Below are 27,235 nucleotides of genomic sequence, written 5' to 3' on the forward strand. Positions count from 1 at the left end.
TATAAAAGTCTTTTGTTACCACGAAATTCTTTTTCAATAAAATAAACCACAAAAATGTTTGTTACTCAGTAGCAATAAGCTGTTAACAGTAGGTTCAAGAAAGAAATCATTTGCTAAATTGCTTAATAACACCAACATATCAAAAAATACACATATGTAATACAAGATTTTTTCTTCATATAAGTAACACAGTAACATAAAAATTGACCTACAATTCTGCTATCACCCAAATACCAGCCCACCTCTTCAGGGCGTCATACCAAGGCCTCATAAGAAACGAGGCGTGTCGCGAGGAGCCGCGCGGGGGTGCGGCGGGGCGGGGGGCGTGCACAAGACGTTAGTAGGCGGGGCCTAAGTTTACACTAACTTGGATCTTAGAAGACGGATGGTTTAAGTGGCTACAAGAATAGATCGTAATATCCAATTGTTGTCTTGTGTGCTACGATTGGACTACGCCGTAGCGGTGGTAAATGTCGTAGCGCTACGAAGATTTTATTTAGTAGTAAATTTTGATAAAATGTGTTTCTTCAAGTAATCGGCTTTATGACAGCCAATGGTTTTTAATAGCAGTATCTACTAATTTCTAAGCACTTGACCACATAAATACCTACCTATAGATATTCTCTTCTAATTATACGCACACTGTATTTTTCTTTCCACATCTACCCCAGTTTTATTTAAACTAACTTTTTGTTAAACTAACTCCTTCAATCTCTTCTATTGCAGACTTCTTTACCATCTACACCTAAGCAGAACATCTGACACCCTTGCGTGACATCTTTACCCATATTTTAGGTAAGTCCTTATAATTAAAGTCTTTCGCGACATCTGCTAACGATATACTAAAAAAAAACTGCACTTATGTTCATGCGGTTATCACTAATAGATGCAAGAGATTTATGAAGAAGATATAAGCTATGATAATGTCATATCCAAGAAATATTTAGAAGACTATATTTTCACCTGATGTCAATTTTTGCGTTCAAAACTCAACCAAACAGAAAACACACTTTCAAGCCTAGACAATCGCCTTACTTTACTCAAGTGCTGCAAACAGTCACACGGCAAAGCAGTTTCTCACAACAGAACCACTAACAGTATTAAACCTACATACGTACAATCATTACTTAGAATGCGATCTTTTTCAACACAAGGCTGAATGGACCCAACCCTTGACGTTTAAAAAAAAGAAAACTCACGCATCGCGTTCCATTGTACGTTGACACGAAGGTAGATCTCATTAGAGAAACACCCCGATCTGATGGCGCGAATCTTCGAGTCATTACGTGGAACGGAGCGGTGTGGCGGACATTTTTATTTTTATATTTATTTTTTTAATGTGTTTCGCGCGCTTTTTTTTATTGGATGTGGGTCATGTATTGTAAGTTGTAAGGAATGTTTGGTGAATAAAATATTTGTTGGTTTTCTTGTCATTTTGTGTAGTAGTATTTGTAAATGCACGAGCCCTTACATTGCAATACTAAAACTAAGTATACTTATATCAAACAGACTAGTCTTCGCCAGTAGTTACAACCGCATCCCGTGTAAGAATTACACTGCTTACCCAGATAAAAGCAGTCTATAGCACATTTCCCAATACATGGGTAATAATAATATGTAACACTAAAAATGTGTGTTATATCTATTTACTTAGTTCTTGACATTCGCGTAGCGCGTTGAATCAAACAAACTCTTCTGCTTTATAATTACTACATACCTAAACATACCAAACTAATTCTCAATTTTTCTAATGTCTCTTAACCAAAAAAACCGTCAGCTCCCAATCACAATAGGTACCAGGACGGCATATATATATTAGTACTATTTATATGAAAATAGCAAACTAAAACACATCCAAACTAATATTATAAATGCGAAAGTAGGTAACTCTGTCTGTCTGTCTGTCTGTCTGTCTGTCTGTCTGTCTATCTGTCTGTCTTTTCTTCACGCCTAAACTACTGAACCGATTTGTGTGAAATTTGGTACAGACATAGTTTGAAACTTGAGAAAGGACATAGGATAGTTTTTATTACAAAAAAAAAAAAAAAAAATTATTCCGGACATATAGCGCCATCTATTGGTCAAATCAAAAATCTGCTGGTAGTCACTATTCCACGCGAACGAAGTTGCGGGCAAAAGCTAGTTATTCTATAAACCACTATACCCCAAAAACTCATTAAAAATATACCAAACGAAAAAACCGTCAGCTCCCAATTGCAATAGGTACCAGGACGGCATAAAAAAGAGACAGTCTACCACAAACGCTGAGCAGCAACTAAGAGCATCTCCATTAGACTGGAGAGAACGGCTGTACTTAAGATAGCAGTCGAGTGTAAGGAGGTATATTAGTATATTATATAGGTACTACATGAAAATAGAAAACTAAAACACATTTTCCTATAAGACACTATACCCCAAAATACCCATTTAACAAAAAAACTACAGCTCCCAATTGCAATAGGTACCAGGACGGCATAAAAAAGAGACAGTCTACCACAAACGCTGAGCAGGAACTAAGAGCATCTCCATTAGACTGGAGAGAACGGCTGTACTCAAGATAGCAGTCGAGTGTTATGGTGCAGCCGGGTAAAGGAGGTATTACGGCCAGGAGTCTTCATTATCTGTGGAAAGAAATGGAGGGGATGTTGGGAGCGATTTTCTGGATATTATTATTGAAATGTAGTGATGAAAGTTTTGTCAAAACGAGTGGTAAAAAGTATCTGGAATATTTTTTGTCATCCTACCTGTGGCTATATAACCAATCAGTATGTAATATAATTTATCAAACTTCTACATAGACTAGACATTAGTAATTAGGTAGGTATTACAGTAGATTTGAATATTAATATTTTCATAAATGACCACACTATATTTTACGTAGACACTAATTCTAATTAATAATTTACATTTATTTGCTTAAAACTACCTAGCATTTACTACATTTTATCAAAGAAAAAATAAAAATTACACCACTTTTCACTCAAAAGAAAAGCCCCCATTATATTAAGGCAGCGAAACAAAGCTAACATTATTAAATTTATTCAAGAAATTCGCGTAAGGGCGCGCACACATGAGCTTGCGTTTCTGCGACAAAAGACGCGACGACACAATGAACTAAGTTGCCGCAAGTCGCAAATTGCTCGCGAGACGCGTTTAAATTGAATGTCGAGGTGTGATGATGGAAACATAGGGGAGTGAGAAATAGGCGGGCACGGAACAAATTTTTTGAGTTGAAAATATTTTGGATATTTTTTCGGGTCGATTTTTGACAAAAACTGTTCAAATACGGCGTTGTTTTTTATTATTTTTATTGAACTATGTAAATGGCTAATCAAACTAAGCCACTATTAATTTGTACTTCTCTATACCCAACATTATGCCAATTGAGAGACGCATAGGATCACAACTGAAAAATATTAAAAGAAAAGAGACTTCATCAACGTTTCAGCACCTTACTTTATGACTTAATTCTCAGCATTTAGGCAACCAAAAAAGCATTCCAACGAAAAATCACAAAACAAGACAAGCTCCAAAAACTATCCTTCTTCTCCACCTCACACCAAATCAAAATACACCACCAACTAAAAAATCTTCTCCAAAACCCTTTCCAACACTACCCCATCTTCTCCAACAGGCCTGTTCCCACTAAACCCCCGTAGACACCACAAGCCTACATTTACACGGTACCTTGAGTACCAACGAGTCTCGCGCCAACGCCCACACATAGCGGGTTAAGAATTCCAAAGTTCTCACATTAAGCCGTCGCGATAAAAAGTAATTATACCGTCTTTAGAAGTGTCTGGATGGCTTTGTTTGATAGTTTATGAATTAGTGTGTGGGGGATAATGTTTTGGTGATGATTTTGTTGGTTAGATAAATCCTACTAATATTATAAACGCGAAAGTCTGTATGTATGGATGTATGGATGTTTGTTACTCTTTCACGCAAAAACTACTGAATGGATTTTAATGAAACTTTACAATAATATAGCTTATACATCAGAATAACACATAGGCTACAATTTGTAAACATATTGTTCGAAATACTAAACCTGCGCAGACGAAGTCGCGGGCACCAGCTAGTTAATAATAAAGCAAATTGATGCTAGAGTAAAGTATGACAAGAATGACAGTTGAAGATTGACAGCCCCTAAACGAATTTTCCAAACGGTGCCTGTTGTCAAGAGAGTGTAATTTTATTTACTATCTAGAAGTAGATGCTGATCTACCAACATACAGTAATAAGACTTTCTTGACCAAGTCCAAGCTATGACCAAAACATCGTAAAATTCTAAGCCAATTTCTAGTTAGGTAAATCCTGCATCCACGAACAGGTAAATGCGTCAAAGAAACTCACTATCTTCCAAAGCCATCAGTAAATAACAACCAATAAAGAACTACACATATTTCATGAATCCACACACATCTTGAATCCACAATATAAAACCAGTACTAGAATTCCTCCATATTCCATTGGCGCGCATTCCGTGACGGGCCGCCATTGGCCAACGTACTTCCGTTTCCTGAAGTCACGCCAAATTACTCTTCAAAGGTTGGTACACCTGTATATAAGGATGTATGAATTTCATTAACATAATTGAACTTAATTATAGGCACGCTTGTTAATGGAAATGGTGAGAACTAAATATATGAAAATTGTGTGTACTGATATGTACTGATTTTGTTCCGGTTTTACTCGCCTCTCAAATCAGATAATACATTATCTAGTGATGTGCTAAGTTACTTCTAAAGCTGTTCATTAGTTTCTATGTTGCTTGAAATATTATAATTAATTACAAACATAAATCCATCTCTTTTCGCGTAAATTGACCGCAGAAAATTAGACACCTAGTCAAAACAAACATTATCTGATACTATTTACTTTAAGATGCAAATTATTGAATTACATCATTTTAACCTTGTTTTTACCACAAAAACTGTTACTTAATATTTTCTTTAACATATTTGCAATCAATCTATCAATATTAAAACCATCAAAATCACTACCCTCAAAATAAAATTACCGCTAACTTCAACAGAATCTCAAAGCCACACCGCACCATGTCCACTTCTAACAAATATTATTATTTTCTTTCGCGTACATTTTCCCCTTATACTTGGACAATGGGGCAACATTGCCCAGGTGGGGCGGCAGATGTGACTTACTTGCGCGTGCGCCGCCAAAGCATGCAAATGAATGCATCATGTTTATGTGGACTTATTTAAATTTTGTAGCAAGTGAGGTATTTGATTGTAGTTTTGTGATGGTTAAGACTGCTTATTTGTATAAAAAAGAAATATAAATTTACCTATTTTAATTTTACATTATGATCAGAATTATTCAATTCAAGATATGGTTACATTGTCTATATCTTTCAGTAATTATTCCACAATTTTTATTACAGTAAAAGAGTTCAAGAATTTTTCAAAAACGAACACTATATTTGCCTCTTGTCATACCCAAGTTGCAAAAGCAAGCAAAAAATCTGGTCAAAAAACGTTACAACTACCGAAAAGAGATATAAAAATAGAAAATAAGACCGCTCATTATCTTAAACCTAAATGAGAAATTATCCCATTGCAAACCAATTGGAATACACATCTTTGTTAGGGGCTAAAAAATATTCCAACATTTGAAGGGGAGTCGCGTGCCAGGTGTATCGTAGCCCCCATCCGCGATATAATAATAAGTACTTATTATCACAGCTCCTTATTATTTCTTTTATTTCTTGTTTTAATTGTCCCCGACTTGGCGTTTGGTCCTTTTGTTCCCGTTTAATGGCGCATTGTTTGTTCGTCCTTTTAGCGTACGCGTGCCGTAAGATAGTCTCCGCTCGTTGTTTCTTTTTTTTAATGTTTGAATTATTTAATTTTTGGTTGATTTGTTTTGTTTTTTTTTGTCTTTGTGGAGAAGTTTCGGACGGTTTTCAAATACGTACTTTAATATACCTAATCAAATTCTGTATTGATACTTGCTCCAGATTGACTTCATATTTAGGTACCTACCATATGATACTTAAACTCCGATAAACGACAAAAAATTGTAGATACGACATGTTTCTTAGTAAAATATCCTTCTTCAACACATCACACTAATATTTAAGGATGAAAGGTTTTATTTCTGACAAAATGGCTGTAGATGCTTTTTACTTCACGCAAAATCTTTTTAGTACTGTCGTACAAATAGGCAAATTATCGGCTTGCAAGAAATTGATGTTGCACAATCAAGGGCAAAATCTAGTTCGATCTAATTAAAACACACATCAAGTATGAAGATTCCTACAAGTTAGATTAAAGGGATGCCTCAGTGACCGCGGATCACACAAGATTGGGGGACTATCACATATTTGGGGACAAACTTGTAATTGATTTTAGCACGAAGTTTTAGCCATTAGTGTTCTTGGTTTCTTTGGTGGTCTTTGGAAGTAGGTTTTAGGTTATATGGATTTTTTTATTGATTAATTCGTTTGTTTTTTTATATATGTTGACCATCAGTAAGTGATACCGCAGTCAATATATTAAGTACGGTCTATACTTAAATACAATAAAGAGCTATCTACTCTTTTTCATGCCTCAATTTTTCATGTACTGTACTTGAACTATTTACTGCAATTCAGAAATAAAATATACCAATAATAATCATCTCTATTGAATTAAGAATTGAATTGAATTATGCTAATCGCATTTTTAAAAATAGGTACTTTAAAAAAAAAACGCTTCAAAATAGGAGCAGATTATTTCCCGAACGGAGTTCGGGCACAGAATATTGTAAACATTAAAAGTATTTTTGACATATTTCTACCACCCTAAAATACAACCCGGATTGTCAGCACCTTCAACAATTGTAGGCATGATGCACCCCATAGCTCAGTGTCACAACCATTGCACAAGCCCTCTCTATAACAATCACAAGTACACACCTTTCGCACGCGAATTATTATTAAATTTTGATCGATCACGTTACGTAAGAATAGTCTTTGATTAATCCTAAATGGCTATAAATTCATATTATTGATAGAGGTTTTGTACTTAATAAAAAAAGTAACAAAAAATACCCTCCCATCGCCTAAAAATAGACTTTGATTGAACCTATATTGCTATTAATATATTTTAATGACATATGTTTTACCATTAAAAAAAGTTCAGCCAAAATACGTTCCATTTTTGCAATAAATGTCTCAAACGGCCTTCCAGACATTAACAAAAAAAAACTATACTTTATAATAAATAAACCGAATCAAGGTGTCCGATTTAAATATTAAATACATACACGTACATACAAATTTTCGTCCCGTTTGGGAATACGGCCACAACGCGCAGCGCAACCGAAAACCAATGCGTCAGAAAACAACAAAAAATGACGTGAAAAATACACCTGCATTACTATAAAAAACAGCGTTAATCATAATTGATATTTCAATCTTTATTGAGGTAAAAAAATGCCCGGTTTCTGTGAAAATATGCTTAAAATGTCCGATAGTTCTCACGTTAAAAGTTGCAGACCAAATCGAAATTTTCAAAAGTGCCTTGAACTTAAATTATAGTAACTTCTTAATATCTGTATTATTTACTTAACATCCTAAACTTAGAAAAAAAACTAGAATACTCACAAAAGTATTCTAATTATCTAGTTATCGTTAGTTATCGTCGACACGGTGTTTAGTAGTTTTGAAAATTTCAATTTTTTTACCACCTTTGAAGCTTGCTGTACATAGGTACTGGACGAAATATGGACGGACTTCCCAAGGTAAGCTTGAGTGAACGTATACTTAGCAGGGTCGGGAATCCTGAGTCTTGTTTGATTTGTCTCAATCTACCGACAGATGCTAGTAAACCGTGTGTCCTCATACATATCTAATTACTGGTAGAAACAGCTGGGCGACAGTTGATGTTCAAATGTTTGATTTGAATAAAGAAGGTTGATGCTTAAAAAATGCATCTGAGATAGATGTGATGATCTTTTTTAATTGATTCATTAAAAACGTTTACACAATATAAGACAAAGTCTAACAACGTTCAACTAAGACGTTCTCTGTTAATATAAAAGAAGAAACAGTTTTAATATAGATTCATAAAATAATAAAATAAGCTTTAAACAAAATTCTAACAAACAACTAAGCCTGACATGCTGAAAACCGCATCAAAATCGGCTTAGCCAAACGTGAGATAATCGCGCACAAACATACAGGTTAAACTTAGAACCTCCTTTTTTGACGTCAGTTAAAAAAAAAGTCAATCAAAAATACATTAATTATTTTTATAGATATCCTAATCTTAAGGAGAAGACATAAAATACAAAGTTCTCATCCTTAAAAGAGCAATAAAGTAAAGAGTGTGAACATCGGCTCTTCCTCAGAGGGACTGGAGTGCTCTCGATATACCCGTGAGATTGTGAGACCCGTCTTAGGGATGCCACTTCAGAAAACAAGACAACTAAGTATATTCCAGCAAGAAAAAAAAAGGAAACTGTACTGTAAACAGGATTTCGTAGACACATAAAAATCACATATTTCAAAAACTTCATAATTTACAACAAAAAAAAAACAATCATAATTGACTACGCTGAGATCATTACAGCTGTAAGAAACATGTTCTTAATCAAAAGAACACCAAAACAAAACAATATCAAATAAATTCCACCCTCAACTGAACATTACGCAATAAACCACGAAACACACAAATAACACAAATTAACAGGCAATGCATAAACCCCACATTTACATTGCGTGTTGACAAGCATTTACGAGTATACCGTGACACCCCTAGCGTTTTCTTAACCCTCCGTCTCAAGACGATGTAAACACCCGTTTAGTTAAACACACTGGTAAGGCAAGGTCTCACTGAAAGCGGGCGAGCAACTCGTAAAATCGCTCAGTTTATGAAAACAAACGTCTTAAGGTTGTACAAAGAAATTGCTGTAAAACAAAAAGGCAAAATCAAAATGATTGTACACGTGAATAAAAACACTTTATATTTAAACAACTGCATCCGATAACTGATATTAACAGAATTCGATTAAAAAGAAAAATGAATGATGAAAAATGATGCCACCCAATTATTGCGGACGTTATTTTAATAACGCGTAAAGTATTTAAAAGAGTTGTATAAAACGTGTGAGGACTTTTTAAAATATTTACATTTTCACAGTATTATTTACTTGGGGTATTGTAAATTTTATTTTTAAAATAATATTTACTGTTACTCAGTGGCCGAATCCCGTTCGATGTTAAAAAAATGAATTTATCAATTTGATTTAATTCTTTAAGGCCATAAGATATTTATCGCTTGTACATTTATTTTTATTTCTTATTTTTGCACAATTATATTAAGAGATAAAATATTCATAATTTTTATTTCTTTTTTTATCTTAAGACGTTTGTTTCTTAAAATCGCTTTCAATAGCACCTTGTCCTAACACTTAAATGGATATTTTCTGCTTAGGGGAGCGCGACGTATGCTTCTTATACTTAAGTGTAACGCCGTGGGAGGGCTAAGTAAGGTGTTATATCTGATTGTGAACTAACCATTTATTTTTATTGCTTGTTTTCATAAATTATGATTGAGTGACTGATTATACTTTGATATATGACTTATTTCAATCGACTAGTCTTGACTATAACCTAATAAAATTATGATTTCCTGACTTTCTGGCATAGTATAAATCATAATATAAGAAAGAATGCACAAAAATTACTACAGTAAAAAAACTTGCCTATCAATATTTACACAATTAATCGGAAGTTAAAAGGGTTATCCTAAATACTTTTTTGCGAACTTTAAAAGGCAAAAAATACCAAAAAAATGCTGTAGATAATTCATATAGCACACCTTGAGAAGGCTCATCAATTTTTTGTGCAAATGTTTGGCCAAACATTGGTTATGCACCGCAAACATATGTTCGGCGCGTGCGCATAAAATTGAACACCTTTTCTGACATTTGTGGCGATATATTGGCTTTAAATTTCTTTGTTATTGTGTAGGCTGTTACAGATTGCTTTTTTTGCAGTTGTAAACATATGTTAGTCATAAATTGTATTGTAACTAAATGTGACTGGTAAAAGTTCAAATCCTATAAGCTCTCTCTAAACTCTTTGTGTAACTATGTAGCTATCTACCTAGATACTAGAAATAAAATACCTATCGTTAAGAAATGGGGCTAGATTTTTATTATACTCCTCAGAAATAGCTTTATTTTTTTCCCGGAGAAATATCTACTCAAATCATAAAACGATCTGCTATAATCGTGTTTATTTCGCAAATGAAAATATGAATTTTATTTAGCCTACAATTAAATAAATAAATATGAATTATTGAATCATAAAATAATTCCAAATACAAATCTCAAAAAAAAGCACCACGAAACCTATCTATATCTATAACCAGCCAATCACAACACAGGTGACATCAAACGACATAAAAGCCTGATGCACCAAAACTATACGATAAACACGAAAGTCTGTCCGTCTGTCCGTCCAAAAGTAATATCTGTTGACATGACAAACAGGGCCGACTCGTATCAGGACGTTGAACTTTACGTTTTTTACTTTTAATAAACATTCGAGTTTACGCTACTGTTTTTGCTTGTCTGTGGTCAGATTTAAGTGAGTTTCTGTTAGTCTCTGGTTTTGGGTTTCCGATTTTTTCCGGTTTTAATTTTTGTTTGAGCGAAAACTTGGATTGTGCTTTAAGTTTTTGTGGGACACTTTTGATGGGTATAAAGTGTAACTATTGTACTCGGCTTAAAGAATTTGTTAATCATTTAATGCTTATTAAACGTACCGCCTTACCTAATTTAACAATAGGGAACAAGACTTCAAGCCTTCTGAAAGTCTTATAATTACATCTCTCATTCATATGACTAATGGTTAAAAAATCTCATCTCATTTGATCCCCTCCTTCAATACTTAATACATACCTGAGTATGTATCTTAAATAGATAAGTAGATACTGCTACATACATATGTCTGCCTTCTATTTCTATGAATGAAACTTATCCTTGCCTCGTAACAACTATTAAAATTAATTAAAATAAAACGGAAGAGAGATAACAATACTCATATTAATAGAAGTTAATATCAATTTCCTGTGAAAGTGCTTATCGATCGGAGGGTAAAATTAGCGTGTCCTCCCGACTTTCTCTGTAACCCTCTCATAGGCCCTCCCAAATCTTTGCTTCATCATCATTTTAATAGTGTTTTATCTATAACTTTCATCCAAAACATGGGAATTGGTTGTAGATTTAGATTCTTATATGATCTTCCCATACGCTAATAAATGACTAGCTGTATTCTTATAAGTCATCTGCTTTATATCTGTCTGTGAAAATCTTAAATCAATTTTAAAAAGAACTTTCCTTAATATACCTACTGCCCTTCTACTATAGTAATCTCCTCCCAATTTCAAGCGACTATTTGATGTCAACTCACACTTTTCTCATTACACTAACACATCAAAACCTAAGCTCAAAACCACAAAGGCAACAAAAACAAAAAACCGCTAAAAACGCATAAAACACAACAAAAAACGTGACAATCGAAATTTGAACAAAAAACAAAAAACGCGCGCTCAAACAAACTGTGAGCTAGAACAAAATGGTGGCTAAACTTTCTAGAACGCATAGATCTATGCGCGTAGGCAAGAAGGTTTTAATATCCTAGGAAGTGCGACAATCGCCTTAATCAGGGTACAGACAATGTGTGAAATGGGGCCACGCATCCACCAGGCAGCGTGATTAGTTGCTTTGTACCGTCCGTTTTGTGAGAACTTTGGTAGATTCGTGCTGTTATGATTATTTGCTCGTGTGTATTGTTTTTTTTTTTGCTGTTGTTCGAGTGTTTATGTTTTAAGTTGTGGTTTTTTGTATTAAGTGATGGTAAATTGTTGGCGTGTAAGATGATGGTCTGTGTGGATCTGATGGGACAGCTCACGTCCGATTGAAGCCCCAAAAATGGTTAAGTGATAAAATCTTCTCTATCAAAACAGCTATGAAAGTAATGTTTACTAAAAATCGTAAAGAATCCAAAAACACATCCCATTCCTCTGCACACAATAAATTACATGTACCTAAGTACTTCCTATAAAGGTCTGTCTCTAGTCTTTCTATTCGCCCACAAAAAGAGCAACATACCACCAAAAAAAACATTTGACAGCACAATCGCATTGAGCCGCCTGCAGCATTGCATCTTCTTCATAGTCCACACAACTACGTACGAACATAATTAAAAATAAATCGCTTAAAAGACAAAGGCAGTAACGACGCGAGATTTCGTTTTATTACGGGCTGTGGGTAGGAAAAAAAATCATTTCGTTACATAGGAAAGAAAGACTCGAGCAAAAAACACAATAAAGATACAATGTAAACAGGTTAGGGTGTACTTGAGTAGCTCATTAAGCGCAGATGCGCTGGGATTAGCCGGTTGGCTCGTTTGAGCAGAGCGGGCCCGCGCAGGCCCACGGCTCGCTTCATCCACGACTACACTGCCTTTGTTTAACCTATTTCGGTTTAGATTACGCTTTTACAGCGATGAGAGACTTAATTAATTAAAGATGTTTGTTGCAATTATTGTGACTTTTATTTTTCTGTATTATTTTATATAAAAACCATTTTCAAGCCCTTTCAGTCTTACTGGATGAGCCATTACACCGTCTCGTGAAGGAAATACATTTCCGCTGAAGTCCATTTTTGTAAATAAAACATAAAACCTCCTTCAATTCCATACATGCAGCTAATCATGCTCTGGCAACACTCGAGGCTCTTTTGTTTAAAAATTCTGCGATTTTTAAACGCAAGTACGATTTTTTTTACCTCTTGTATCGATAGACTGATGTTTTTTGCCGGCGTACGTCGATGTCGCAATGTTCTGTCTGAGTGGTCATGTAACCATTATTCTTGTTAAGTGATCGGAGAATGGCTGGCGATGACATTTCGGAAAAAAAGGAAACAGAAAAATTCCCGAAAAAGAAACAAGAATTCTTTGTTTCCGCAAAAGGCAGAATTGAGAGATCCGAAACGCTTTGGCGTCGGTTTCTCTTTATTTGGTTTTAGTTTTCTAAAACCGCTTGTTTATATTTTATGTGTTCGTTTCGCACCTTTCGTTATTTTATTAGTTTGCACCGAACATGTTATCTTGTGTTTTGAATTTCGGTTTTACGAGAATCTGTTCCATTTTTCGGCGTATGAGGTCCATTTTTTCAAATAGAGTTCTTGTGAAACGGACCATTTTTCTTGCCGTAGCGTCGATTAAAACATGCTATTTTTTATCTTTCAGACTTTCTATTGAACTAAGAATACTTTAAGTAACGACATTTAAGATGATTGAAATGCCCAAGAATAGTTTTTGAAAAATAATCTTCCATATTTATTACGTAAATAAATACAGTACGTATAACCTACTGTTACATAAACTTATTCCTAAAATCCTCTAGAACAATGATCACACAAACCACTAATTAAAATCCTAAATCTCATAACACTAAGTGATCAATGATCTAGCTAACAAGATCGCGACAGTACAAGCGATGCGCGGGAGCGGGAACTACGCATAGCGCACGGAAGCTACGTCACAATGGCGGCCGCCCGCTTCCGGTAGGAGTCACGCACTACCGCCAGTACTGACCAAGAGAAAGTTGGGACAATATTTTTTAGGTAGGTATTCTTTTTTGCTGGAAAATATATTTGGTATTTAAGAAATTTTAAAAATTTTACAGCAACTATATTTTTTTATCAAAGGATTGTTTTGAAGATTATTATTTTAAAAATAAATACGTATGAAATCTATATAGCATAGTCAAGAAATAAATATATAATATGAACATTTTATAAATTTGGTTTTAGACAACTAAATATTCAATTAATTAAATCGCGAGTATTTAGCTATACCTAAATTAAACACCAAATACAATAGATCGGTATCTACATAGTTCATATTTAACTAAAAAATAATAAAAAAAGCTTTTTCTAATTAAAAAGTAAAGTCACCAATGTATTTTCTATCGGTACAGTCAGGTGTAATAATTACATTACCGTATCACAAAGGGGAAGTGACCTGTGGGAATTTACGGAAATAATTCAACTTTTATAACAAAATTCTTTCACATTATGTTTGAATGCACCTGGTGTAGAACAATATGGACTCAATTATCTATTGTTTTATGTATTTCCTTCTTTAATGGCACATTTAGGCTTAGATAAAAAACATTACCAATTGCATTGTTTTCTATTATAGGACGATATTTTTATCCATAAGACTAAATTTAAAATTGGCATAATACCTTTAAGTGATTAAGCGTTTATACTAGTTTTCCTTATTAAAATATATCTACAAAATATACCAAAAACAGTGAATACAAAAACATGTCTTGACGTCATTGCAATTGCAGATAAATAAATACATATGATTTTTATTAATTCTTAGGTAACTAGTTACCTACCCATTATTTCCTCAATGTAGTTTAATGTGCATATATAAAACCACAATTAAAAAGAGGGTCACAACATACCTATCTACATAAAATATTGCAAATTCCCGGTAATCACCATTTTAGTTTCCCCTCTAATTTAACAACTTCCGCAGGAACGTAAAACACGTCATATTGTCTCTTCATTTACTTCCACATTTACACATTAATTAACACATTTTATTACTATCAAAATACATTAGAAAACCAAGATAAAATATACGAAAGAATCTGCTGTATTAAATTGTTTGTATACGTAACCCTTTGACTGCAATCGGACCTAAAAAGTCCCCTATAGATAACAGGTCAATCACCTACCCATTCAGAACATCAAAGATACAAAAAGATGAATTAAAAAGGTAAAGGAAATGTCATACGATAGCTTATAATTTGAAAACCTGTGTGGCAAAGGAAGCGACAAGTGAGCCACTTGCCGCCATTTTCTTGTTGCTATCTGTCCCGGTATGATATTGTAATTATATGTTCTCTTTTGTGGCGGGACTCTATGCTTCCTGTCTTGTGTGAGCGTTACGGGGGTGAGGCGCAAGTTATAAGAGGGTTAAAGTTTTGTGAAGCTTTGAAATAATGTTAATATTTTTCTTAGTTTTGTAGGTTAAAAAATCCCTTTAGTAGTTGATTTTTTGGAAAGGAATGATCTTTGACATACCTAAGTGATGCAAATTATAAAGTACATGTGGCATTCACAAGAATGTACTCATTTGTTTTCAGTATAAAAATACTATACTTTTATTTGGCTCAAGTTGGAAAAAAAAGTTCGTATGAAGAAGAAAGTTTAAACATAACATACAAAAATACGTCCTAATACACCATATCTTAAGACAAAGATACATTTAAATATGAAAAAAAACTTTTCTCACAGGAAACTGTAAGTAGCCTCATACAAAATAATGATTGTTCTAAAATCGCTAGTCGCTCATGGCTCGGCCCACACTATAATGGATGTATGCTCTTTAATTGAAAGGGGCGATGTGATTTAAATAATTTTATTGATGTTAACTTCTCATTTCCATAACTTTTTACGCTTATTTCTTTCATGAGATTTTTCAAAATAAATTCCATAACTAAATGTCGTTTTTTGGAAATTGTTAAGAGTTTTCGTGGAATGTTGATTCTTATAAGAAGCAATACGAAAATTATTTTCTTTTTTAATTTCTGTATACAAGATGTATATAAACCTCTTCTTTACCGTCAATCAATCAAAACCGCCTATCTAGAGCCCTTTATGCAACAGGATTTAGGTATTCTATTTGGGTAATAAAGGTATAGGTTAAACCTTTGACTAAAATAAGTATTGACATATTACATACCCTCTTTACGAGACTCCTTCAGCCCACAATCACCTATAGGTATCCTATAACCCATCCATAAGAATAGCTCGAAAATTGACCTCAAAAGTTGACCGCCCCGAATTCGCACATGTACCTATTTTTAAAATACCTAATGTAATGTAGCGAAAACCGCATAATAATTCATTCAGCAATTTTTCAATTTATCGCGAATAGAAACTCAAACACTGCAGCAGAGGACTACTGTTTTATAATTATGTCGTGATTTCCTCGTCTAATTATCACCGAATAGTTACCCCTAACCAATAACAAAACCAAATTCGAATTAAAAATCCTTCAAGTAACGCTTCACCAAATGTCACGTTTATCCCACTGAAGAACTAGCAAACAGATGTGTTTTAGAACGCATACAGAGGATGAAACCAACGTAATATGACCTCTCATACCATCTTTGACTCGAACAAAGTAGAAGCTACGTAAGAAATCGAGGGATCAATCAATTTTGGTGGTCATTAAAGACCAGTTTGTGTGACAATTGAAATTGGATTTTATTGCGTACAGTTAAGGTAGGTTTTCGCGTGTCATGTTTGATGGTATTTTGATGGGGTGGCGTGTGCTAAATGCTATTGATTATTAGAGATTGTGGCACACTAACATAGATAATTGCTGTGACCTCGAGTACTGTAGTAAATCATATGAATTGTTTATGAATTTTTATTTAAATGGCTATGATTATAAGTGTTTAAACGGGGTTTAAACCCCTTTATTTAATTATAATCAGTATTCGATTAGTTGGTCGTTGAGTGATGATACTGTTAATTTCAAATTAAGTTGTTTATAAAAATCAGCAGTTATTAATATTTTTCTAACGTTACCTACTGCATTTGAGTTTGGAAAGTCCACAGCCGGGATTACCTACCCAATTATATAAGAACAGGTATAGATAAAAATAATGTTTTTTGACTTGAAAACAAGCTAAAAATTTAACCGCAAAACATCCGTTTAGTCTCTCTACACATTATTTTATCCTTTCGTACCTACCTGGAAAAATATAACCTGCCTACATGCTTAAATTATAACAGCTATAGGTACTCTGTTTAAATAGATTGGTATATAACTAAAGATAAACCATTTTGAAATGATGTTTTATTTAAAAACGTTTAAAAATAATAACATAATCAATTGAATGGTTCAATTTGGCATATTGGCAGTATTTCATGTTTTTGATATTTGTGTAAAAAGTCCTTTACAGATTATTTATGTATTTGTATAAAAAGTTGTCTTAAGATTATTTACCTTTATGCCTACTCGAATGAGGTATAGGCGTTCTAAATTTAAACATATAGGTAAATTATTTTTTTTATACCTAACACACGGTGTTCTTACTATTACAAGCCACGTGTACCCAGCCAGGTAGATATAAGAAATGACATGGAGCAAAAAGTCTTTAATAAGAAGATGACCTACTTCAAAATTTGCACCTTTTGCCGAAAGAGTTTCTTTGATAGAACACCTTGCTTGCCATATGGTGGCCCGCATGTCTTGTCAGATTTTTTTTGAAAACCACAATAATTGATTTTGAGTAAGAAATAGAGGAGTTAAATGGAATAGGATTGTGGGGATTAGATGTGCAGATTTTTGTGTTTTTGTATAAGTTAAGTGCTTGTATGTCGCTAATTGTAAAACAATTGAAAATCAATTGTGAGTCGCGTATAAAACGGTATACAACGGGTTAATTAGTGGATGAATATAGTAAAGAGTCGCTATTACATGGCAGTGTTTAGTATTTACTGTAATATCAACAAACTATATCTAGCTATGTAACAGATAGACATAAAAAAAAAAATACAATTATGTAACAATCATGCTTCATGAGGTACAGACTTGGTGACAGCGATAGCTTAGCAGTAGGGCTTGGGTACGAAACCCAAAAAAGGAGGACCATCCAAAAAACAATTAAACTAACAAAATTCACAATCACCAAGCAAACATCGGAGAGGATCGCGAAAAAAAAATACATAGGCCGAAGTACCAACATGGCAGCAAAAAAAAACTAATTTCTCCTTTCCATTCACGTCCACATATTGTCTTTGGTCCGCGTTCTGCGTCAGGTAATCAAAGGTGGACTACAAAGCCTATCTCTGAGCTTTTTGAATACGTCCTTTGCTTCCGTTTCCCGTTTCATTCATATCTCAGTAATTGGCTTTTGATTTATATTGACGTAGTTACAAAAATATATTGTCTTTGTTGGATTGGCCTTATCTGTTTCTGATTGATTTATTTAGTTTCAAAAGCTGCTGTCGATTTTTTAGGGATTTTCGAACTGTTCAAGTGTCTATGTAATTGCCGATTTTAAGCTCTCATTGAAGCTAAGCAAGCCTGGTAGTAAGATGTTTTATAGTCGTCTGTGTTTCAGAGTGTTTACAAATATTTCCTCTCGAAACAAATAACATATATCGCAATCACTGTATACCTACACGAATCATTTAGTATATCATGCTTACTTTAACATATATATTAAACAAGTTTTAAAAATATTCTGTTTTTCAATCAATTAGAAAGTTAAACCATACCTACTTACTAACAATCAAACCATTAACTTTCGTCAACTAAAGTACCACGAAAGTCAAGTACGAAAGAAAAATGACGCAGGGTTTTAATTTCCTGGCCTAGCTCGTAGGAAATAGAGTACGCCTCGTAGGCCGTAGCAACTCGTACGAAACTAGAAATAAGCTAATATGTGGTTGAGGCGTTCTGATTTTGGGCCGTATTGGTACGTCATTTTGTACCAAAGTAATCTCGTCATATGTAGAAAGTCTTGGTAATTGAAAAAGTATACTATGATATTACTGCTAAAAGTAGACGAAGATTACTTTGAAGTTTTAGATGTTCTACATGTTTTTTTCTGAGCTTTTTGTTTTAACCGACTTTCCAAAAAGAAGGAGGACGCATTTGTTGGAATCTTTTTTTCCTCAGTATACTTAGTTGTAGTAATGCAAATGGATTATAAATGATGCTTAAATACTAACTTCTTTTCCCAACAATTTTAAAGTCGCTGTCATGTCAGTATGCATTACCGACTCAAATTCAAATCCATACAGTACCAGTACTTACTACAAACAGAAGACGCGTCAACAATTTGAACTTAACCGCCAGCCGCACGCGTCACAACGCCCCACGGTGCAACCCCCGCGAAAGGTGCGCGCGCGCACGATCGAGGGGACTCGCCCCTATTATCTTTAACATTTCCAAGTCTACAAGATAAAGCCAAGGGGAGCAGGGGGTGATTTTCTTTATTCTTCACCCGATTTTATTATTATTTTTTTAGTTATTATTACTGTGATTGTCGAGCCACGCGGCGCGTGCGCACATGTCGATCGACCCCTGTTAAAGCTCTTACTTGTTCAAGTATTGTTCGCGGATTATAAGGATACATTAGTGGTTCATAAGTTTTATATTATTATTACGTAACTGATATTAAAACTCGGTACTTTATAGGCGAAATGAAAGGTCGTTTAACTAAGCTAAAGATGTTTGCCAAAATCGTTTTTACAATAGATTAAACTGCACCTTGTAGATCTATTGAATACAAGTAGGGTATCAGAAAAAAATTAAGATGCGTCATCCGGTATTGACAAGTAGACCACCTTCTGGCAAAAATATTACAAACATGTCTATGTAATTTTCTAAGGCATCTTATTTATAAAGATATAAGGATGAGAATCGTATATTTCTTAAGTTTTCTTAACGCAACACCTTTTTGGCAGACCCTAGATTGACAACTAACCAGTCAAGGTAAATTCAACCTTATTACAAACTTTCAAAGTTGAATTTGGAAAACACCTCCTTGCAAGAAAAAAACGTCTTTACAAGTCCGACCAGCTGATTTTACGCCCGCACCTTACGATAAACATTTATAGTAAAACCATTTCCATCAAATACCAACCTTACTTTCTCAAAAACAAAGTCTAAAACCGCTTGAAGACGTTCGAACATCGTAAGGTGATTCATGTCTTCTCCTTAGAGTTTTTGACCGATGGAATTTGAACTTTGAGAGATGTGAATAAGGTTGAATATAAGTTTGATGAAAAGAAGGCACGTGTTAAAAAGATAGCATCGATGCACATGTTTGATCCGGCACTTAATGTGTTTTGTGGGCGTATCAAATGTCTTCATGGTTGCAGTAACAGTGGCGCCTAAATCAATCTCAGTGACCAGGTGGTTTGTTCTCGGCTGTTGTAAGTTCCTTATTTGTTTTGAGGAAAGTGATTTAAGTCTACTACTGATGCTTAATGAATTTTGTTTTATGATGGACTTCTTGATTAGAATGTTTTCAGCGTTTGGTGTTTGCAAAAAAATTTTTTTCGCCGTTGCCCCCTTCCTAGGAAAATCATCTAATACACCCGCATTTTAAGGTCTAACATCACCGATCTGTCACCAAACCACAATTTTTACTAAAAAAATCTTAATTTCCCTTCTCGAAAATATGGAAACCTATAGTCGTAATCGTAAATCGTAAGTCAATAATTCGATACATCCAATATGGCGGTGAGTATAATCCTACAGACAGAGCACTCAGCGCCCACTACACTACAATAGCTGCTTACCCCTCGCACCTTTGACCCGGCGCAGGCGCAGCTGCTCAAGCGCCCAAGATGGCGGCGAGGGGTGCGCATCGCGATCGATAAAGTTTCACGCGAATCTAAGTTTGTTAGGTTTTGAGCGTTTTGTGCGGTTTGGAAATTTTATTTTTGGTATTTTTTGGAATTTGGAATCGGTACCAAAAAAGGCAAATTGTTAATGCACGTAGATATATCTTGGGCGTCTTCAACTTAAAAAAAAAACACAATTTGATAAAACGTACACTTCTTACAGGTAATTATTATACTCTACTACCAAAGATATAAACTTAACCTGACAATCATCTATCAAAAAATCTCTAAAAACAACATCCATAAATAGACTCTTTAACTTTTTTGCCATCTACCTACATCGATCAACACATCGCAATCTTATCAAAAGATCATTAATTATCTATTCGATTATTTCTCTGCCAAAACAATCGCATCCCGAAACTCGATACGTTTTCGATCACAATGGAAGACATCGATCGATCATCGGCAAAACATCTTTCGCGATCGCACGCGCCCCTACAGATGCAAAAACGCATTCGCAGCTTACATGCCAATATCAATAAAAATAAAAATCCTCTTCGAAGTACCCCCATTAGATATACGCGAACAATAATGCAAATTCTCTGTAAAGATTGCACATCTGTTTTGGCAATAACGATTATCGATTTTAATATCGAATGATTCGATTTATCGACTTTACTTGACTATGAATCGATATACCTATGTATATTTTAAAGAAAGACGGATTTCGTCCTAAATTCGATAATTTAGGTGATTTCAGTTAAGAAAATCAGAGACACGGTCGAAAAAATCCATCTGTAGTACAGTTATGACAAGGTGTAAGATGCACATTTGTTCCGGAGGATAACTTGTATCATACGCTTGTACGCACCGGGCACGCGACATTTTGTCCCGGAATAGCTAAAGGTGCAGCCGACCCCTTTCTCCTTTCCTCTATTATTATATTCGATACGTCACAATAATCGAATCGACCCTAGAAAAAGTATGAGGGTCTTAACAATTGATCGATTCAAACAATTGACGGCATCCCTAGCTCAGAGGCTGTAATATTTTACAATTTTAAATTTAGAAGGCGATGGGGTTGGCACAATTTTGAAATTATTCTTTTAATTTTCGAATGGTTTCTTTTTTTGATGCACTGCACTACTTATTCCTATTTATGTAAGAGAGATACTAGAAGATCAAGAAATCGACATAAGATATACCTAAGTGGACAACAGATTTAGGTCAAGCAATTTGCATTTTTAACCCGCTTTCACGAAAAAGACGTCATCATTTCGTTAAAATTTCTTTGAAATGAAGGCTAGCTCACCATATTTACTTACGTTTCTTTCGCTACTTTTGTGCGAAATATGTGCAACACAGGTTGAATAGGTCTATGTATAATGCTAGGTAAAAGTAAAATAGATGAAACACAAATTACCTGAACCAGACAAAAACATCTACTCACATATAATCGCCATACGGCTGCGACCAAAGAGTCAATGACTATAACTTCCGTGAAATAAAATAATTACGAACGCAGCGGTCATCGGCACTTCCGCTACCTAGCCGACGCCATTTTAGAAATCATTTGAACGTAGCTTCCATTTTCCGAATGATATTCGGGTGTTATGACGTCACAAGTACATGGGTACCATTGACATATATTCTAGCGATAGACAAGAACATCCATACAAATAATTTACCCGCTTATGTCGTCTGTTGACATCTCGTTGACGTATTGTGACATTTAGTCATCCTCATTGATGTTAATTGCTGAAGTGTCGCTCGTATTTTGCCTACATTTTTCATTACTCAAAAAGTTTATATCTAAGTGAATTCAAAATCATGTAATATATCAAAAAGTTTATTTATATCTAATTGAATGCAAAATCATGTAATATATTAAAACCAGGAACTTATTTTTAGAGTTTTTAATATTAATTACGATGTTTTTTGTCTTAAGAGGGCTATCACAAATTTTCGCGAATTTAATTATTTTTTCTTGAAAGTAAGAACATACCATGACAAAGTGAAGTCTGTTTTCATTGATATTTTACCTACTGCCAGTTTTATGGCACATCTGTTTCTGCACGATTTTCTTAATCCATAATTTAAGATGGCGGGCGGGAACAAATTAATGCATATTTGTAAAATTGAATTATTAATGAAAAGTATGATATACAAGCGTTGTAATAGCATGAACAGCGTGTAATTTTACTAACTTGACTCTCGAATAGTTTATATGTGTAAGTTTATACCTTGATATGTATTTTCTATTTTATAATTGTCGTTTCATAGACATCCATCTGACGCAGGCGTCAAAATCGCTCTGATTTGCCATTTTGGGCACTGCATAGTCTGCACTGCAGTTCAGTGTGGTACGCTTTTTGTTCGGAACGTTCTATCTAGTACGTAGTACATATATATCGATGATGGGTACTTTTGGAAATAGAACTTGTCAGCAATTTGAATAAAGAATGCTCTTTTCTTATTAGTCAGTTTTGATTCGAATATGACATTCTATTCTAATTTTTATTCCCTGAATTAAAATGTGGGTTTCATTTAAGAAAGACCAGTTCCCGATATGTCTATGAAAAAGCTTCATTACTTATAAAAACTACAGACATAAGTAAGAAACGTGGAAAATAACTTTGTATTACTACAAATTAATGATAGCAACGATACTTTTTAATCCTGGCTCTAATCAGAAAAATTATGCTTTTAAAAACTCTTTTGACCAGTGACTTAAAGCAAAAAGCTGAATAAAAATCCTCAATATTGCCAGACTAAAATAAAGCATAGTTAAGTTAAAAAGCAAACTGCATCGACTCGTTATTTATTCTTTACGGCGCATTTTCTTTCTGCCTCCATTAACTGGAGGTACCTTGGGTACACTGTCCATTGATACGTAAAAAAAAATGTGCTTACGGTGTAAAAAAGTGGCTTTACTTTGATGATACGTTCAGGCTTTACATCAGAGGCTTTAGAACGATGTACGTGTATTTAATGTTTAATAGTGTATTATATTTGTGTGTTATTTTATGCGTCTTTGAGACGTGTGTGTGTTTTTTATGCCTGACTGTACGTTTGCCGTTTGGAGGACTGAAATAAAATAATCTCTAAGTCTATTGAAAATACTCACGTAAAATCATGTGAGTAAAAAATTAATAAAACACTAAATATACACGTAATATCTTGAACAACTGAATCCAGCCACATAGTAAATTCTCACAACTGAAATCCACATTTAAGCTGTTTGCATTACATTACTCCGATAAACAGCTCAACATTAAAACTGCAGCTTGGCAGTAGTTTGCGCAGAAACTTCCAAAAACCTAAGAACTAGTGGTACAGAGGTAATGCGGCAAAGCACTCGAAAAGCCGCACAGTCGATCTCCTGGCCATTAATTAGTCGCTCCCGGTATCCGAGTCTTAATCAAGCATAAAATTAAAACTTGGCACACGCCGAGCCCACAGAACTAAGGGTGCGTCCACGTACCTTATGGCACGGCAATTTGTTCAAGACATCTGGTCTCACACCTGCCCGCGCCTCACCCCTCGAGCTCATACCGATATACCGCCACTACAATACTTCTTCACCCCACAAACACATTACCACCACAAGAATAGAGTCCAAATTAACCCATCTAACTGCACAAACAACTTTGCCCGTGTATTATGGTTTTGGCACAAGGTCCAATGCCCCCGTCATTCATCGTAACACACACTATTAAAATTTCGGAAATGACGAAACAGTTTTCTAGCCCGATCGTCGCAATTCAAGTGTGAATTTATGATGGAAAACTGCTGTTTGCTCATTAAAAAGTTTTTTTTCGAAACTGTTTGTCGCCAATCTGGGATAACGGACGTGTTTCAATTAGTCGAATCGGGCATGTTTGTCCACGTTAGTCGGCCGTCAATCTCCATAGTCGGCCTATCTACAATCTCGGCGTAAACACGCCGTACGTTCATTCACCCACACATGCCTCCAAGACGTCGGTGTACAGGTGTGCGTGTGTGCGTGTCCATTCAAGACGACGAGTCCTTACGTCGCATCCGCTGACGTCACAAGTCTTACAAATGGGCGTGTGAACGCACCCCAACACAGAATGTGTTTTGACAATTCCGCTGACGAGATAAGTGAAGGGTTAAGTATAACATGTAATTTTGATTTGACTTTCTTGGTTTTGTAAGTTTGATTCGTCTGACTTCGCATCCGGATGGGCGGCGTTTTATTGCCCTGTTCTTTAACATGATAATTCGCAGTTAGTTGTCAATCAAAAAACCAACCCTAACATTCCGCGACATACAGATATCATGTTTCAATTTTTTCCTATAGACGCTAAATTGCTTTATTACAACCTGATTCTTTAACATATCTATTGTCCAATCTTGTACCCGAAAACGTTATTTATAACCTTGAGCATTACAATTTGGACATCCTGTTGCAACTTGCAAAAAACGATTAAAATTAAATTTGTCTCCGCAGGGGTCTAAGGATGCGGGACGATACTGGTAATTTGGTTGTAAGTAGACCAATATTGGCTTTGTGGGAATTTGGGCCAAGTAGCCAATTCGTGGCCAAGTAGCCTATTGTAGTGAGGGGATAAGAATTGTTCCTTGAATGTGAAGGCCCGCATCCCGCGAATAAATATTAATGGTGAAGGGCTCTTGGCCTTGTGGGACATTTGTGGGTCTTTTGCTGTACAAATTGGTATGTTCTTGAGATGTCCTAACTAGTTTGGTTGTGCACTAGAGCTTTATTTGTTTTATGAGGGAGTGTTACTAAAATTGTCTAGCTAGGAGAGCAAGATATACAGTAAACAATAGGAACTTTTAAGAGAAAATATAACAAAAATTTACTGCTTATGCAGAGCAGGCCATGTAATGAGCAATAAGTAAACAATGAGAACTAAGATAACTAAGACCGATAAAAAAACGAAGTATTATGTTAAGAAATACAAACCAAAATGACGTCTGCAACTTGAATGAACTATAGAAATCGAAACTCATTCAATAAAAGACGGCAAACTAACCAAAAGTCAAAAGTATCAAACATCTGCGAGTTTTTTCTCAATTTGTGCAAAATATTAATCTTTTATAGCACTAATTTGACACGTATAGTCGTATACTGCCTTTGTGGAGTTCAAGTGTCGTAAATCGGAAGCTGGTGTTGATACGATTAATGGAAACAGATGTTAGTGGAAAAATTTGTGTCGGTTTCTAAATCTGCACATGTATGAAAGTGAAGGTGAATTTGTAAAAAAAGTAGAGGAATAAAGTACGGCCTTTGAACACTAAATAAAACTAAAACTGGCTAACATGGCCAAAACAATAAACTTTTAAATTGATTGAAAATTGTAAAGAAAATATAAAAGCAATAGAAAACTTATAACCGACTTATTCCCAGTTATCACATCAGCTTGTAACTATGTATCTACTAAATCCTCATTTCTTCTCGAACTGAATCAAAACTTCGAAGGCCTAATTAAACCTACCATAACCATAATAATTGATTCTTCAAAAAACTCACAAATGCAGCTACACGCACCAGCAAATAAATCAACCCACGCTACTGATACATAAGTATAACAAATAACTTCCTGTACTTAGACCTTACACTTACATGACAATTAGCCTCTTCAGTGTACCGAGCCCTTAGTAGCCCATAAATCGATCAATGGAGTGTACCCTGGCACCTGGTGACTGATAGTAAAGAAACATCTTTCGGTACCTTTGGAAGAAAGATATATTGGAGTGTCTTTAAGACGTTTGCTGTCAAGCAAGCTGCAAATGTAGCAATAAAAAAATGTAATACATGATTATAAATATGTAATTCCGTGGAGTATGTAAGCGGTAGATTTATTCCTTGCTTTTTTCGCGAAAGTGAATTCAATACACCATATTTCTAATTAAGAATCAAGTAAGTAAAAAATAATTTAATGTGTTTCTCTTTCACCACGAGTAAATGAAATCTAACTAGGAAATATTCTGTCTTTCATGTTATTATGTTCCAACTAAGATATATACTTTTGTTTTTACTACAGTTAAAGTGTTGATTAACTTTCAAATCAATTGATATTTTATCCCTAAACATTCATATATTTAAACAACGATACAACACCATAAACTTGATAGGGGTAATTCACCAAAAGATTGCCTTTATCGCCATTTATCGGAAGAAACAAAAAACCCCATAGATTTCCTATAGACCGGCGCACGCGCTCCCACCGGGTGGTCGCGCACGTGGCCACCCCTATCCGATCGATATCGATAAGTAGTGTTGTAACTTCTTATCGATTCTTGGTAAAAGGAAACATGTTGAAATTGGTTTTGACTGGTTTTTGAAGACTTCCGAATTTTATCCGATGGTTTTTTTTTGTTAGAAAGATTAGTTAGTGTCTTTTACAGTAGATGAAATAAGGCATTTGAAAAATTACAATATTTTTTCTTCTTTTTTCAGATCAACCGAAGGCTACGGGCATATTTCGCAGTGGATAAGATCTCAAAATCATATTAATGGTAAGCTATTATAATAGTGAACCGCGTTAATTATATTTCCTAGCTAATTACTAGCAAACTTCCGAAATAAACTAACCAGACTTTACATATTTTCTATATCCAATACTAATTTACATTTTCAACACATGATTTCGCATTTCAGGCTTAGGAAATATTTCATACAAGTTAACCTAATCAAATTATCTCAGACACCGAAAATTCACAAATAAAGTACAGTCAGACAATAAAATCCAATTTCAATTCTGACTTGACCGGCCTTTTATAATTCCTTTGTAACGTACATACGCAGTTTTAGGGCGGTATGAACTGG

The 27,235-nt window shown here is 34.7% G+C and overlaps 1 protein-coding gene across 4 annotated transcripts in view; it reads left to right on the forward strand.

Moving 5' to 3' along the window:
- The window catches only part of LOC110381538 (homeobox protein prospero), a 98,105-nt gene that overhangs the window by 16,126 nt on the left and 54,744 nt on the right, over nucleotides 1-27,235 (forward strand). For all 4 annotated transcript variants that reach the window (XM_064039648.1, XM_064039647.1, XM_049848432.2 and 1 more), the window contains exons 2-3: nucleotides 727-795; nucleotides 26,867-26,925. The gene's annotated coding sequence lies outside the window, so the exon portion shown is untranslated. The remainder of the gene's footprint in view (nucleotides 1-726; nucleotides 796-26,866; nucleotides 26,926-27,235) is intronic.

This window comes from Helicoverpa armigera, chromosome 20 (assembly GCF_030705265.1).
Source record: "Helicoverpa armigera isolate CAAS_96S chromosome 20, ASM3070526v1, whole genome shotgun sequence".
Classification (NCBI taxonomy): domain Eukaryota; kingdom Metazoa; phylum Arthropoda; class Insecta; order Lepidoptera; family Noctuidae; genus Helicoverpa; species Helicoverpa armigera.